Source organism: Aptenodytes forsteri, unplaced genomic scaffold (assembly GCF_000699145.1).
Source record: "Aptenodytes forsteri isolate BGI_AS27 unplaced genomic scaffold, ASM69914v1 Scaffold193, whole genome shotgun sequence".
In the NCBI taxonomy this organism is placed as follows: Eukaryota; Metazoa; Chordata; class Aves; order Sphenisciformes; family Spheniscidae; genus Aptenodytes; species Aptenodytes forsteri.
The window spans coordinates 14,596,446-14,611,461 of record NW_008795405.1 but is presented as its reverse complement, the minus strand read 5'-3'; positions in this window follow the sequence as shown (position 1 = coordinate 14,611,461).

Here is a 15,016-nt window from a genome sequence, read left to right as displayed (position 1 = left end):
CACTCTGGCTGTGATAGGCCTACCGACACATTTTGATATTAAAGAAGCATTTAATGCAAGAAACCCAAGGAGCCAGCCCAGTGCAGGCGATTCACATGCTATGTCGAGAATACTATCAGAGGATTCGATAAGCAGAAATCCTGCTGCCTCTAGACACGCTGGGATGACTCAGATGTGGAATGAAATGTACCACTGCAGCACTGAAGCCCTAATTTCTCCTGGTAATGGAACCACGCGAGTCCCTCATATCCTTTAATCCTGTTGTGATGAAGCACCTCCTCCTGCTTCAGCAATACCCTCTGGTGCACATTCCTGGGCTCTGTGTCATATGTCACAGCAAATGTTTGTACAAAACACTAGGGCAGCCCCGCAGACAGTGTAAATCAGCAGAGCTCAACCGTAGCCTTGCATATGATATCCAGGATGCCCGTATAGGTGGCATGCTGCTAAATGCTTTTCCTGTCCTTCTTATGCTCGTTGTATACACAGGCAGGATGTAAACATCACAGTTTTTCAGCAATCGGAAAACTCCCTCACTTCTTTTGCTTCCCAACTTGCTACCATAGAAATTCTATTGCAAGGGCCCTGAAGAGACCATATGGACAGTAAACATTCCTTATGTGTTGCACGTACAGAAAGAACATATTTTCTTACCGGCTCACACAACAGCAAATCATGCAGAAATTATGTTTTTAAAATTACTACTATTTTCCCTGCAGTAACAGCAATACAACAATAAGTAACAACCCTTGAATAGTTTCTGTCTATTTTACAGCACAAGGATCTTTTCCCCTTTTTGGTCACAAGAAAAATAATAAAGGCATTACAATGTACATTTCTTTTCAGAAAGTGTTGTATTGATTTTATGCAACATCTGAATACTTTGTGTTGTAGATTACATATAACCATATAATTTGTCTGTAACAAGAAATAGGCCAAAAGACTTGCTCAGTGAATTGTACAAATGAGCCTTTCCTCACCAGTGATCCAAGGCATAATAAAATGCTTTTTTAGTTCCCTCTGAGAGGTGACAAAGCTCGCTTACAGAAGCAAGTATATTCCACTGAAAGAAAAGGTGATTAATCGTAAATTGAGCCCATATTGAAAAGGAAAAATCCAGTTTGGATCCATGCCTTTGTCCCAAGATCATTCAGTCCCATCTCTAGTTTGGAGAGCACAAGGGTTTTTTTGATTAACAACCACAAAAATGTTACTTTTATGGAACAAAGCTAGCAGCAGCCAATGCTGCCATTACTCCACCCCTACTGAAGGACAAGGAGCTAATAAACAGATTGTTCAGATATTTTCTAATAGCTGAAAATAGAAGGCATAGCCAATAAAAGCAAGCTGTAACTTGAAATATTCTTCCCCAAAGTAATCAGGTCTTGCAGCAAAAGAGAATAGATGCTGGTCTAGAAACAGAGAGGTTGCAAATTTAGTATTTCTGAAATGTTTCTGACTGAGCAACGAGGTACATAACGTTGCCAGCTCTCGCAAACCCTCATATATGCTTTTCATAGAACACATATCTGGGGACCAAACAATCTTTCGGGAAGGACAAAAGAGGAAGGAAAAAAGCAGAAGTTACACAAGTCCATGTAGACAACCTAGCGGGCTCTCTTCTGGAGGGACAGGGACCATGGAAATACAGACTACGCGTAGCGTAGGGCCCCTGCAGAATCCTGACCCAAATTGGCAGCTCTTGGCTAGTTATGTCCCTTGCATAACTGCCCCAGTACTAGCAGGCAGCTAGTAACCACACTGCCACTGGTTTCCAGTCAAATCCAGTGTCTTCATGAAATATGCAAAGAATGACATTTTCTGCTGAGGGAATATGCAACATTTCAGTTTATTTAGAGAAGTATGACATTTAAAGAAGGCCAAAGGTGTCATGCTCCTCCATCCACTGATTTTGTGCCTTTTCTTTCACGTTCTCTGGGCAAAGTCAAGAAGAAACGCGTGTGACTGTTTCCCTCCCAAAGCTGAGGAGGGCTTTGGCCCCAGAGCTGCTGTCTGCCACCGTAGGGTATCATCAAGCATCTCTCCTGGTAACAGCAAGTGCCACAGTAGTCTGAGGACATTGCAGAGCTGGACTGGCTGGCTTCAGAGGGGCTTGTAGCCTCAGACAAAACCTGCTCTAGGTGCAATAAATGGAAACTCGAGGGAAGTTCTGAACAGGTTCAGATTGCTTCCCTCTCTGTTGGCTGTTCTGCCCCGCAGAAAGGGCTGTAATGGAGCATCAGTACTGTAGACTGTTAAATTCTTTCATAGCCTAACTCTGGTGGAAGTTCATGACGAAAAGCTTTTTACAATGAGTCCCAAGTGGGTTAGGTGCCTGCCTTCCATTGGTGTCCATGTGGGCTCAGTGTCTGATGTGCTTCAGCATCTTTGGCATTCCCACTGTCCATAGGTGCCTCTAGACCTTTGCAAATCCAGCTCCAAACTCTTATTGACTTAAATCATAGGATTAAACCATAAGTTTTTAAAAAATGGCATTTTCAGACAGTTAGAGTTATTTTGCCATAATCAAAAAGTCTCATCTTCTGTATATCAGTTATGTTTTATGACTCAATCTGACATAGCTCAAAATGCTAAAACAGATGTGGCACTTACAAAGCGATGCAGCAACGTAACAGTGACAGCCAAAAAGGCACGACTGCATCGACAGTCCAAGGCTCAGGTACAAACTCTAGGTGTTGCACAGAATTTTTATTTTTGCAGAGTTTTCTAAGATCTGTTGGAAATAACTATAAATTGAGAGCTATATTTATTTGATGTTTAATTCATGAGCAATAGTATCTGTTGCTGTAGGGGTACATGTGTTTAAAGTAGTTTCTACCCTTGGCTCTTCCCTGGCCTCCCCCTTGGCTGCAGCGTTTTCAGTGGGGGCCTGACGGGTGTCGGCGGTCGGCAGCTTTGGCCATTGCAGGCAGGAAGGAGCAAAGCTCAGGAGCAAAGGGGTTTTCCCTGGCAGCGACCTCCACAAGCCCTGAGCAGGTCATATCTGGGAAGTGGTGGTCTGATCACCTCCCACGGCCCCAATGGCCAAGCAAGGGGGAGGTCGGGTAAGGAGGTCTTGAACTAACTACAGCTAATATATGTCAAAATTAACAGCCTGAATTACACACAGAGATAACTGGGAGGTCACTGGAGATCACACAGCAGTGCTATTTCTGGATGCCCTTGGGACGTGCTGCAGTAACCCAAGCTAAATTGAGCAGAGCCTGGTTCACTGTACCAACATCTGGGTCAGGAGCAGAAGGAAACCTCCTCTGAGCAAGCATCAGCGGTGAAAAAAAGCATCGCTGCTCCTAGTGCTTTGGCTATCCATCAGCTGCAGAGGATCCGGTGCCGTTTCTAAACTCTGACCCTGTCTTACGGAACCCAGGCAACGCCCCATGAAATAGCCACCATTTATCCCTTGACTGAGAATAGCTTCTCAGGGGCCCTCAGTTCTTTACTACCCCCAAATGCTCTCGTGTGGGGAGCAGAGAATGTGGCCTTGCAGGGTCACTCCAAGCCCAAGGCAGGCCTTGAGGTGCTCCAGGATGTGTTGTCTCCAGACTGCATTGGAGGAGATGGTTGGCCTGTTGGGATAACGCAAATCTTGTAGCCACGCTGAGCTTTCATGCATGAAGCTCCACTAGGGTACAACCACTTCTGTCAGCAGAGTCTCGGGCAGGTTGTGGAGATGCCCAACAACGCATAGCCTGCTACCGTATGGATATTTTCTGTATCTGATGTGGCAGAGCTAAAGGGATGGATCTGGGTCAAGTATTAGTGCTTTTTTTTCTGTTCTTTATGTAACGTGTACAGTGTTTTGGTCTCTGGTGGATCTAAATCCAGGTTTCACGTCGGAGTCTTTGCCTCAAATCTAGTTCAGTAACACCTAAGAGCTGTTACCATACAAATAGCTGCCATGTGAGCTGTATCCAAAGGTATCTTCATTAGCCTCTCTTCTAGCTTGCTCAGATGGGAAACTGGCTTGTCCACAGCCCTGTCCTCACGAGAAAGCACTCATGGTTAGCCTGCTCCCCCTCCATGCCTCTTCATCCAAGTGTACAGCATTGCCAGCTTTCTTCTCTGGAAGCTCTGAGCAAAGATTTCCTGAATAGCTCAACTAAAGATCCTGTCTACAAAGCAAAATGTTGTCTGCATCTATACTTCATGTTGCATGACTCCATCTCCTGGCAACCAGGGGTAAATAAAGCCAGCTGCTGTTTGGGAGTCTCAGGATCACTCTTGGGCTTTTCCTGTTGCACGGAGCGTGTGTGTCCCCTGGCTGTGCCAGTGACATCCTGGGGATGTAAATGGGAGCTCACCACAGGGCTTGGATGCCTCCAGTGTGAGACCCTCCCATGGTCAGGCCAGCCAGACATGGCCAAACCTCTCTCTATTGCAACTGCTGTACACAAATTAGGGGTGCTTGCCCCATACCTGCGTGGATCTCACCTTTGATGCTTTAAGGAAGTTGAGTCCAGCCAGTGGTGAAGGGGTAGCCTGGATGTTGAAGATTTGGATTCAATTCCCTTGTAATGAGACCACCATGTATTAAAGGTGCTTGTGACATGCAAGGCAGGAGCCTGGAGTACATAGTCTAATTTCAGCATTTAGTCTCTCCTTGCCCCTGTTTCCATCAGTAAAATAGGGAGACAGTCCTTCCCTAATTCACAACACTCTAATATTGTACCAATGCAAGCCATAAAATCACCCAGGAGTTCTCTTTCCATCTTCTTAAATAAAGATTTTATTCATTTTGGACAAGAACATCTTATGAGACTTTGAAATACAAGTAATAGAAACAAATATTGTTAATCATGAAAATAGAGACGCTATAGAGAAGTAGTAACTTACGCAGCAGTTCACTACAACGATGTGAAAGGCTCCTAGAAATGGAAAAATTCCTCCTTCACAGTGATGACTCTTGCCCTTTAAAAAACAGCCAGATGAGACTCTTTCTACCCACAGGGCTCTCCTGCAGTGACAGCTACATTAACCTTTGCTGACAAGCACTTCTCTTTGTTTGTAAAATCAGCTTAGTGAGGGCAAAATTCTCCCAGACTTTAAAATGGTTACTATCAAATGGAGATACGCGCTATGCAAAACAAAACAACCTTGTGCCTTACAATTACTCGTGTGTAAGTACTTACTGCTCTGAGATCACTGGATGGACTGATACAGGATGATGTCTGGGCATCTGTCTGCTTTAGCTAATACTGCAGAATAGATGTGAACGGAGGAAAGGACACTGTTTTTTTTGCTGCATTTCTCTCCCTGGGCATTTTTCTGTACTTATCACCACATTGTTTGCGCAATGAGCAACACAACACAGGAGCAGTAATATATGCTTGGATTATTTTTCTGTTGCTATTAGAGCAGTGCTTCAAAATTGCAGATAAAGCCAGCGTGCTCCCTCCTGCGTGCGGACATGCATGCACATGAACGCACGCTCCCTTCCTCTCACCCTATTTCCCCCTATTAATTTCACATCCTTCTTGCTTATACGTCTGAGCTGTCCTTTATATGCGAGAAACTTCTCCCGTGCAAAGGGAATTCTTCTGGGCTTGGGCAAAAGGAGGCTCCACCAGTCTCCTCCCACCCTGTCACAGCACCAAGCCTTTGAAACTGGGTCACACGAGCTCTGCCACCTCGTCAGAGTCAAACTTTTATATCACCTAGGGCCGTTTCAAAGACTTCGTAGCCCCATGGATTGCATTTAAACCATGCGGCGGATACAATTTTGATGCAGTCGGTAATTCTGTAATATTTCTATGACATTTCTAATTGCTGACCAGAAAACTCCAGGACTAGGACCTTGGCATAAAATGCAAGTCAGGCTCCCAGTCTACTCCACCGCTGTCAAAAATCTGTCATGTCCAGGAGACTAGATCTCAACAAGGTACAGGAATCCAGTACATCACTGAAAAGATAAAAAATGCTTAGGATAGAATAGAATAGAAAAAAATTAAAAATGCATAAAAAATGCTTGAAATTACCTTTTTGGGTAATTGGCTAATTTTGCAGTGTAAACACAACACATTCTTATACTGTCTTTCTTTTAAGGCTCCACTGCCAATCCATGACATGTATTGCAAAACTCCTACTGAGCTCAAAGATGCAAACCTGGCTTTCAAACCTGCCTTTTCACCGTATTTGGTGGGACTGGAATTGCCCGAGTCAAATAATTGACTGTTAAAATCTTAAAGTAAAACATGAAGTTGAGTGTGAGAAAGGAGCAACCTTCTGCTGCAAAAGCAATGGGAAATGACTTAGCTGCAAGCACAGACGCAAATCAACTGAAGATACTTTTCTAATCGCTTCCAAATTAAATTGTTCCTATTATTTGCATTATTCTAGGATGTTGGACTCGTAGTCGTCTTTGTAGAGATGCAAAGTTAACTGGCAAATCAGGCAAGGAACGCTGAATTTCTGAGAAGCTCATTGTCTGTACTTAGTATTATCAGGTGAAATTTTGGAACTGACCCGGTCTTCTACATGATAAAATTTAATTGTATAGTACAGTTCATTAGGGAAGAGGCCCATGAACTCTTGCTGAAACTAAACCGAGTGCCTTGTGAAGTGTATTTATGAAAATTTGTTTCATGGTGCTTAGAGGGAAAATGATTTTCTGTCTCCTGTATACACCACATGAAGGACTGCCAACATCTTGTTTAATGCAGGTATAATTCCATTATTTTGACACTGAACAAGAAAAGAAATCCAAAATAAATACAGCTGTGAGAATTCAGACCCGTTTTCTGTTGATCACGGAGGCACAGTCTTCACCCGTGTAAGTCAATGGCAGCACAGCCCCCTACTTCATTTGGGCCAGGATTTCAGCCAGGATATTTTGTCCTCTCAGCTTGCAAGTGAGAAAGTTTAAAATAACCCACTAAGAAAGGAAAAGACCACGGATAATGCAGCCAGGGTGCGTCACTCAAATGGAGGTTACAGCTGTACACTACAGACAGCTCATAAGCCGAAGCTCCTATCTCCAAAACACAGCACGGTCCTTTGGACGGTGAGTTCCTTGGGACTGAAAGCAATTTGTTGGGTGCTTGTGTTCAGCACCCAGCACAGCTGGCCCCAGTTCCCAGGGATGGATCCCAGGTGCTACTGCGATGCCTCCAAATATTAAACCTAACTGTGGCGTACAGGAAGGAGGTTATGAAAGAGAAGATTAAAGAAGGTACAAACTAGGATTCAGGAAGAGTTTTTACAACGTATGTGCAGTGATGAGCAGCATTGAAATTAAATGAATGATAGGGCTGACGTACCCCTAGAAAGCATTACAGGAACACCGGCAGTTCATGCAGGTGGGGGGCCCATGGGCTCAGGAGAAAATGCTGTAGGTGCTGCAGGCTGGTGGTGCAAGCAAGCCCAGAGCTGCCTTCCCAGCCTGACCGGCAGCTCTGCTGATTAAGCTATCAGAGGTGGGATTCAGAAGTAATCTTGCTTGTCCCTGGGTCAGCAGACACCGGGAGGAGTGAGAAATAATCCTTCCCAGAGCGTTCAAGGCTGAGTTTGCAGAAGGGAGCACTGAGGAGGATAATGGCTTTTTAAAAGTAATCAGCAGGAACAGAGAAAAAAGCATTCATTCAACAAACAGGGTTGAGATGCAGGTCCTGCATGACTGCATGGCACATCACTCCTCGACCGCTGCCGTGAGCGGCCTCTCCAGCTGCCACCATCCCGTGGGTGATGAAGGGGGCAGAGGGGCTCAGCCTGCAGCCCCAGGCTCCTCCATGCACTGGTTCTACCAGCTGGGTGCAGTTGGCCCCTTGCACTTTGCTGGGACCACGATGCTGCAGACTTTGGGTGTTATCAGTACAAGCCAGCTCAGGTCTGGCTAATATTGCTAGCTCCAGCTTGCCATTAGCCAGGCCAGAGCCAGGCTTGCTCCAGCAAGACTCGGGGATCTGTGCTGTGCTTGGCAGTACTGCGTTATCCGTCTTTTTTCCTTTTCCGTGGTATCCCAGCCCCATACGAGCCCCAGTGCTGAAGATCTGATGTGCTGCTGGTGCCAGCAGACAGCCCGACCCCTCCTTCATGAATTTGCAGGCCAAAGATGCTGGGAGGGGCTGGCACCCAGGGGAAATGTCACTGACAAGATTATAGACCCCCGGTTTGGGAGACTGAGATGCTTCTTTTATTAACAGACTTTACAGATGGGGGAATCCGAATGATTCCAGTTAATAGAGCTAATGAGACCTTAAACTTGTGCAAGCCTGACCCCTCCTTCATGAATTTGCAGGCCAAAGATGCTGGGAGGGGCTGGCACCCAGGGGAAATGTCACTGACAAGATTATAGACCCCCGGTTTGGGAGACTGAGATGCTTCTTTTATTAACAGACTATTTACAGATGGGAATCCGAATGATTCCAGTTAATAGAGCTAATGAGACCTTAAACTTGTGCAAGCCTTTTTTTTTTCCCAGGTATCCCTGCCCATTTAGCAACCTAGCATTAACAACATGGCTAGCGGTGCTCAGCTACAGGCTCTAAGACTTCTTCCTAAACAGTACGCCCCTTTACTAGGAAAAGAGATCATTTAAAAGGAATATACCACTCATGTCCCTCCTGGTTACCTGTCAGCTCTGCACAACCTTAAGATAAGTAAAGCTGTTCTGCTGCTAGAGGTTCCCAAGCCTCTTGGCCCCTCTGTGCCCATCTTGCTCAGACTCCAACACTTTCTGGCTGGAGCCTGGTTTTATTTTATACCTCGTTAAATTTTGAGCCCTTTTTTTGTTCAGCACCAACAAATAAATCTGATAATTGGCTCAGACAGCAATTACTTTGGGGATGTTTTTTATTTTATTTTGGTTGGTTTGCACCTAAATTGCTATGAATAATAAAACACCAGTTCAATTTCTCAGCTTTAACAGATGCAACCGGCTGCTGCGTTTACTTCACAGTTTCAGCTACAAATAAAACTAATCAAAGTATGTAAAGAAACCATGGTGTCAGAAGAGTGCAGAAAAGGGTCACTAATAATTTAAAACTGTGGTCAGAATGTCTGGATTTTAAAGCCTGAAAGAGCCATGGGAGGGGGAGGTTATTTTTTTCTACACTTAAACACCTAAATTCACATGTAGAAATGTTTCATTTCTGCAACTCTTGTGACTTAGACTATCCACAGTTTCTGGAAACAAACTAACAGAGCCTCAGACGGGTATTTGGGAAGCAGGGTGATTATTATTCCAATCTGATCCAAGATCTAAAAGACTGTCTAATTTATCATATCAAGGTTTTCTGATGAGTAGTCATGAGGGAGACTTCAAAGGTCAGGAGAAATGAAATGCAGATTTAAATTCAAATTAATCAGAGGCAGACTCTAGACTGGCTTACACTTACATAGGTAAACATTCACCGTGGGCTATATATCACTCCAAAACATGGAAATATAATCTTGAGCTGAATTTCAGATCAGTGAAGAAAATGTAAACCATAGGAGAAAAGCTGTGATTGTAGGTGAAAACCAGACAGCGGCTACTGGGGAGCAATGGGGCAGGGAAAACAGGTGGATGTGAACCCTGAGAGTACCCGGCCAATCCCTATCGCACGCTGGAGCAATCTGAAAGCTGCTCTAACTAATGCCATCGTTAGCCTCAAGACAGTTTTCCTCAGTCTGACCCCTGACTTGCTCCTTTTCTGGGATTTGCCCCTCTTGCAGGAGTGGGAAGGGATCCTTAAGGACCTGTTGCCACAGCTTTAGGGGTGGCTGTGCCACAGCACAGAGACCATAATGCTGCCCAGGTCTGAGGCTTAGGGGTTTTATACGAGCTGTAGAAAGTTTGGAAAGTTTTGGTCAAAAGTTTGTCAGGCATATAGAAGCTCTGGTAGATGTGTTTGCTTTATTTAACCCATATGTTTGCCCATTAAATAATTCAGAAGATGTTATATTAAACAGACTTCAGAGAAAAGTGATGGAAGTGCATTTGCTGAAGCAAGAGCTTGTATGAGACATTCCATAAAAGAAGCTGGACTTTTAAAGTCAGAATGGATTAAGGGCATGAATTCATGTGTCCCATGAGAACTTATTACTTATAAACTCGAAGGACATTCAGAGACCTTCAGAAAGAAGGAGCTCTCACGCTTGAGTTTAATTTTAATATCATTGCAGTTGTAAATAAATTGTTTTTATAGTTGTTTCAGTGTAAGTGAGTAAGAATTTTATCTAATCACCCAATTAGCAGTATGGGGTTTTTGTAAAGAATGAGGAATTTATTAGGGATTATTTTACACACTACTGAAGACAAAAAAAAATGTAGCTATAAAAATCGTGCCTTTCTTTTAAGACTACAAAAAAAAAAGAATTTAAATTATACCAGATAAATCACTTTGAAAAAAGCCAAATATATTTTTCCCTGTCTGTGCCATTGTTATAACATAATCAGCTTGGACACTCATAACAACCTCATCAGGTTCATGGTTGATTTCATGTTCTCATACAGTAATAATCATATTATGATCACTCTAACTACAGTGTTGCTAAGGCTGCAGGAAAATGATAATTTGCCTTAAAGTAGTGCCTTCAGTAGTGTGTAAAAGAAAGAAATCCAAACTGGAAACTTTCCCATTAGTCCCCAGTTGCAGGTGAGGATCTTGTTCCCCAACCCTGGCTGCGGACGCAGCCGTGAGGATGAGGATGAGGATGAGGATGAGGGGGTTGGTGATGCAGGGGCCTTGTGCTGCTAGCACCGCATGCTGGCCTGTCCTTTAGAATTTATTTTTTTTCCAGAGCCTATTTTGCAAAGTGAGCTTCAGTGTGCCTCTTCTCCTGATGTCTCGGGTAACACAGACCCTATCCTCTCATCCTACTCTATTTCCCTTTTCCCCCTCATTTTCACAGAGAATTCAGCTTTCCTTTGGCAATCCCAGTTACGGGGAAGTCGCCCTCCGTAGCGGTGATTAAGCATAGTCAGCGACTTAAAAACAAGAGTCCGGCTCTTAGCTCCCACTAATGAGACAAAAAAACAGGGCTGTATAAATGATGTATAAATGGTCACTCTACTTTCACTCCTCTCTGATTTTTCTGTAGCAGAAATAATGTCTCCCCTAATTTTCTAGAAAAAGTTTATTTTAAAAGTGCTTTTGAGCTGTTCAACATTATTCCTGCATTGCACATGAGCTACCCCTGTTACAGGTGTGTGCAAAATGTGATAGAATAGAATATTTCCGTTCGAAGGGACCTACAACAATCATCTAGTCCATCTAGGCTGCCCCTATATGATGGACTGCTTTTGCCCAGCTCAGGGGCAGCAGGCTTTTAAATATCACCCATCAACCATGCCTGCTGCCAGTGAGACACTTTCCTGCAATTCTTCAGCAAGGTCTGACCACTCATACGTGGTAGGTGAAAGATGACGACTGATCTGAAGCCTGGATCTCATTTGATGAATTCTGCTAATGAAGTAACATGTGGACAGGCAACAGCTTTCATTAGTTGTCCAGTTTTTTCCTGCAGCAATTGCTATGTGTTTAGGTTCATAGCCAGTTATGCAGGATTGTAAGACAGGGTCTGAGAAGGGGAAATATTAAGCTCTCTTAGGCACCAGGGTGCCCTCTCATCATAATTTTAGTATTAAATAATGATGTAATCAGTTAACATGTTTTTCATTAAAAAGATCTGATCTCATTTATCAACTGCAAACTAATTTCACCTTTCCCCACCTATGAATTTAAGATTCATTTAAGACTGATCATGCTGTGAGTGAAAGCAAGTCCTATTCTTACTTAGCTAAAGGAATATTTGCAGCGTGCTTAAGCCTAAGTTGCATTTCTTGCTGTATCAAGCCTTTTGCATTTCAGTTGTCAAATGCAAATATATAAAAGTTGCAGTTCTGAGATTTTTAAACCTCTAGTGTTTTGGTTTTTTTAAATAAAACTATTAGCCTAATAGTTAAAGCACTTCAATGATGTGATCAAAAAAAGTCTTCTTACTTTGTGTTCTCTTTGGCTGCTGTAGATACAGATCTGCCATCTCTTCCCTTATACAGAAGACTCTCAGTGGGCAGGGACAATTTCCCTAAGATTAAAGTAGACTTTTAGAGTCTTTTAGCACCATCACAGTAAAGAGCAGGAGCAATAACGAGTGTGTGAAGTTGTTGAAAAGTGTAGGCTTGGTACCTCCAAAGGCTTAACCCTTCCGTTTATGCCAGGGGTAGCGAAGGGAAGGGGCAGTTTAGCATAAAACACTTTTCCTCATCAGCGCACCTCACTCCTGGCTTGGACCATACTTCCAAGCCCATCTTGGTGACTAAGTAATTCATCTCTTCCATATCTACTAAATCACTGTCAGGGATGAGGCTGATAATTGGGTTCTCTTTGTGGTGTTGAGATGCAGACACCTGTTAATGAGAAAGTTGACCAAGGACACCGACCCAATTGACACCAGCTATTTAGCAGCTGTCAGGCGGTAATGACTCCCAGTCGCTGCCTATCTCGCCTGGGTCTGAACCAGTAACCCAGAAACAAAGGGCTCGTATCTCATTTATTGCTGGTCCCTCGAGCTACGCCATTCCCTCGCAGCAGATGTCTATTGCATTAGTGTCAAAAAGAGGTAATCGTGTCTAAAAACCTGCACTGGAAGAAGTTTGTAAAGGCACATCTGTCCAGCACTTAAAAGCACTGTCCTGCACCCGAAAAGGGCTGGGGCAGGCTGCTGGGTGACAGGGACATGCTGCAGGCTCTATCACCTGCACGGGCTCCTACGTTCCTGTATCCCTTTGCATCCCAGTGCCCAGTGTACTTCCAAATGGGAAAGGGGCTTCAGGTCTTTATTATATTCTTATTAAGACCACTATGTGTGGCCTTTTAAAATAGATGGGGGACAGAGGCAGGGGCACCAAATTACACACAGGTATAAAATCCATTCAAGTTAGCCTAGCTGCTCCCACTTATCCCAAGAGAGGATTCAGCTCACCCAGTGAAACTAAAATGAATAGGCTTACCTGTCTAACATATCTGATAAGTACAAGGACTGCAAAATAATCTGCCTCTAAGAAGATACATGAAAATATCAGCAGCCAAACGCATTTTGGTTTTGGTTTCAATTTATCAGGAGTCTGATCCAGCTAGTATTCAGCAGCAAGCACTAGCCAGGCTGTATTTACAAGCCCCAAAACAGCCTGTTCCTGGGATAGAAATGGCAATAAACCATTACTTGAAGAAACTACATGTAAAAATAGCCCTTGCAGCTTCCTCTCTCCCTTCCCCCAGCTTTCAACCAGGTGATGCTGAGCTTTGCCTATGGAAACGAACAGCTCCTGCCCTGGTAGGGATGCTGCTTCCAGCGGGGCTGGTGCTCGATGGAGGGCAGGGTCCCCTTGCAGGCCCCATGGTGGCTTTTCCAGTCTGTCAGGTCAGGTAAGTGAAGCAAAGAACAAAAGCACGACTGTGTGCAGGAAGGGGCGGCAGCAGTGACCTGTGGCTCCCGCAGCCCACCTTGCCTTTGCCCTGGCCCCCAGCAGTAAGGAGAGACCTTTGCTCAGGGGTTAAAGGTAAGGACATGCTGCTGATGTCGGTGATGAGGTGTAACTGAGAAGAGGAGTTGGCATGTCTCTGAAAGCTTCTCCATATGATTATGATTATGATTATGATTACAATTTCTATGACAGTCGCTTCTGTGGCCCCTGGTTGCAGACACCAGCCCATGCAGGGTAACAGCACTGACTGCAGAAAGGCTTCCTCCCCTGATCAGCAAGTCTCTCAAGGACACCAGACTTGTGTCTAGGAACTATTTGCTCTTGATTATCTGTGCAAGAGCAGCAACAGCAATCCTTCTGTACAGTAAACTGTGCAAGACGTCAATGTGCTCAGCGATCGAGGGGGTAGGAAAGGGATGTGCAGCTCTTGTGCCATCACAGATATCGCACACATGTGGTTCTGGGTGCGGCTGGCAGCAGACAGGATCAGGAGAGGCTCTGATCACTGCTCTCTGCTCCCCAGGCACTGGGCTGGCTCCTGGGGGATATTTTCCTGGCTTCCTGTGATGGAGTTAGACCTAATCTAGATCCCTGCCCTAAACTGCCTGCCAGGGAAACTTCCCCCTCTTTTTTTTTCATCCCTCTCTCTCTTTTCATTACTTACACAGCTTTTGCACGGAAATATGCCTCCCAGTTCAGGTAGCGTGAAAACTCCCTTTCCCACAGCCTCTCTCCTTCACCGTCCTCGGCAGGTCCCTCAACTGCAAACAAAACAGAAGTACCACGTACAGCAGTAACTACTGGTTTTCTTGACACAGAGAAATTCCTTGCTTGGGACTGTTTCTGTAATCAAATATTCAAAGCTAGACTTATTAAAGTAAGCACTGTTAAGATAAAGCTTTGGAAGCTTTATGGACAGACTGGATCCAATCTTTTGCTGGTGGCAACACATGCTTGTTGCCACCACCCTGCCACATTTTCTACTCTTGAGCCACCGGTTGAAGGCCAGCCCAGCTCAGTAGCAGACCAGTTGCACCAGTCAGCAGAGAGCAGAAGTCCATAGGGCCCAGCTGGAAGCACCAGGAGGGTTGTTCAAGCCACTGCACATTTTAATGGGCAGGTGACCAGACCAGAGCAACCTCACCCGTAGGGCTGGTCCTCACGGGCGATGCTGTTGGTGATCCCAGCAACAAGGCCAGCCTAAAGCACATGGGGTTAAACTGCAGGGAGCACATGGGCGTAGTAAATTTGCTTTGATTCGCTCTGTTCAGCTGGAACTTCAGTTTCCGGAGTTGTCAATTCTGGAAACTTTCCTGAGCGTTCCATACAATTCTAATGAAGGCAAAGCAGGGAGTATGGCAAATAAGCTCAAATGTGCAAGCAGAACTGATGAATTAAGGCTGGTACATCCTGCATGCTATCAAAATCAATGTACATCACGGTTTAAAGGAGTATCTGCAGAGCAAAACTCGAGTTGCACCCAAAATGTGAATCCTCAAGTTTGTCTGCTCTGGAAATGAAGGGAAGAGACTAAAAATAAGATCATAAAGATGGGGATCTTTGCTGCTCCAGTTGCTTGGTGCTAGAATG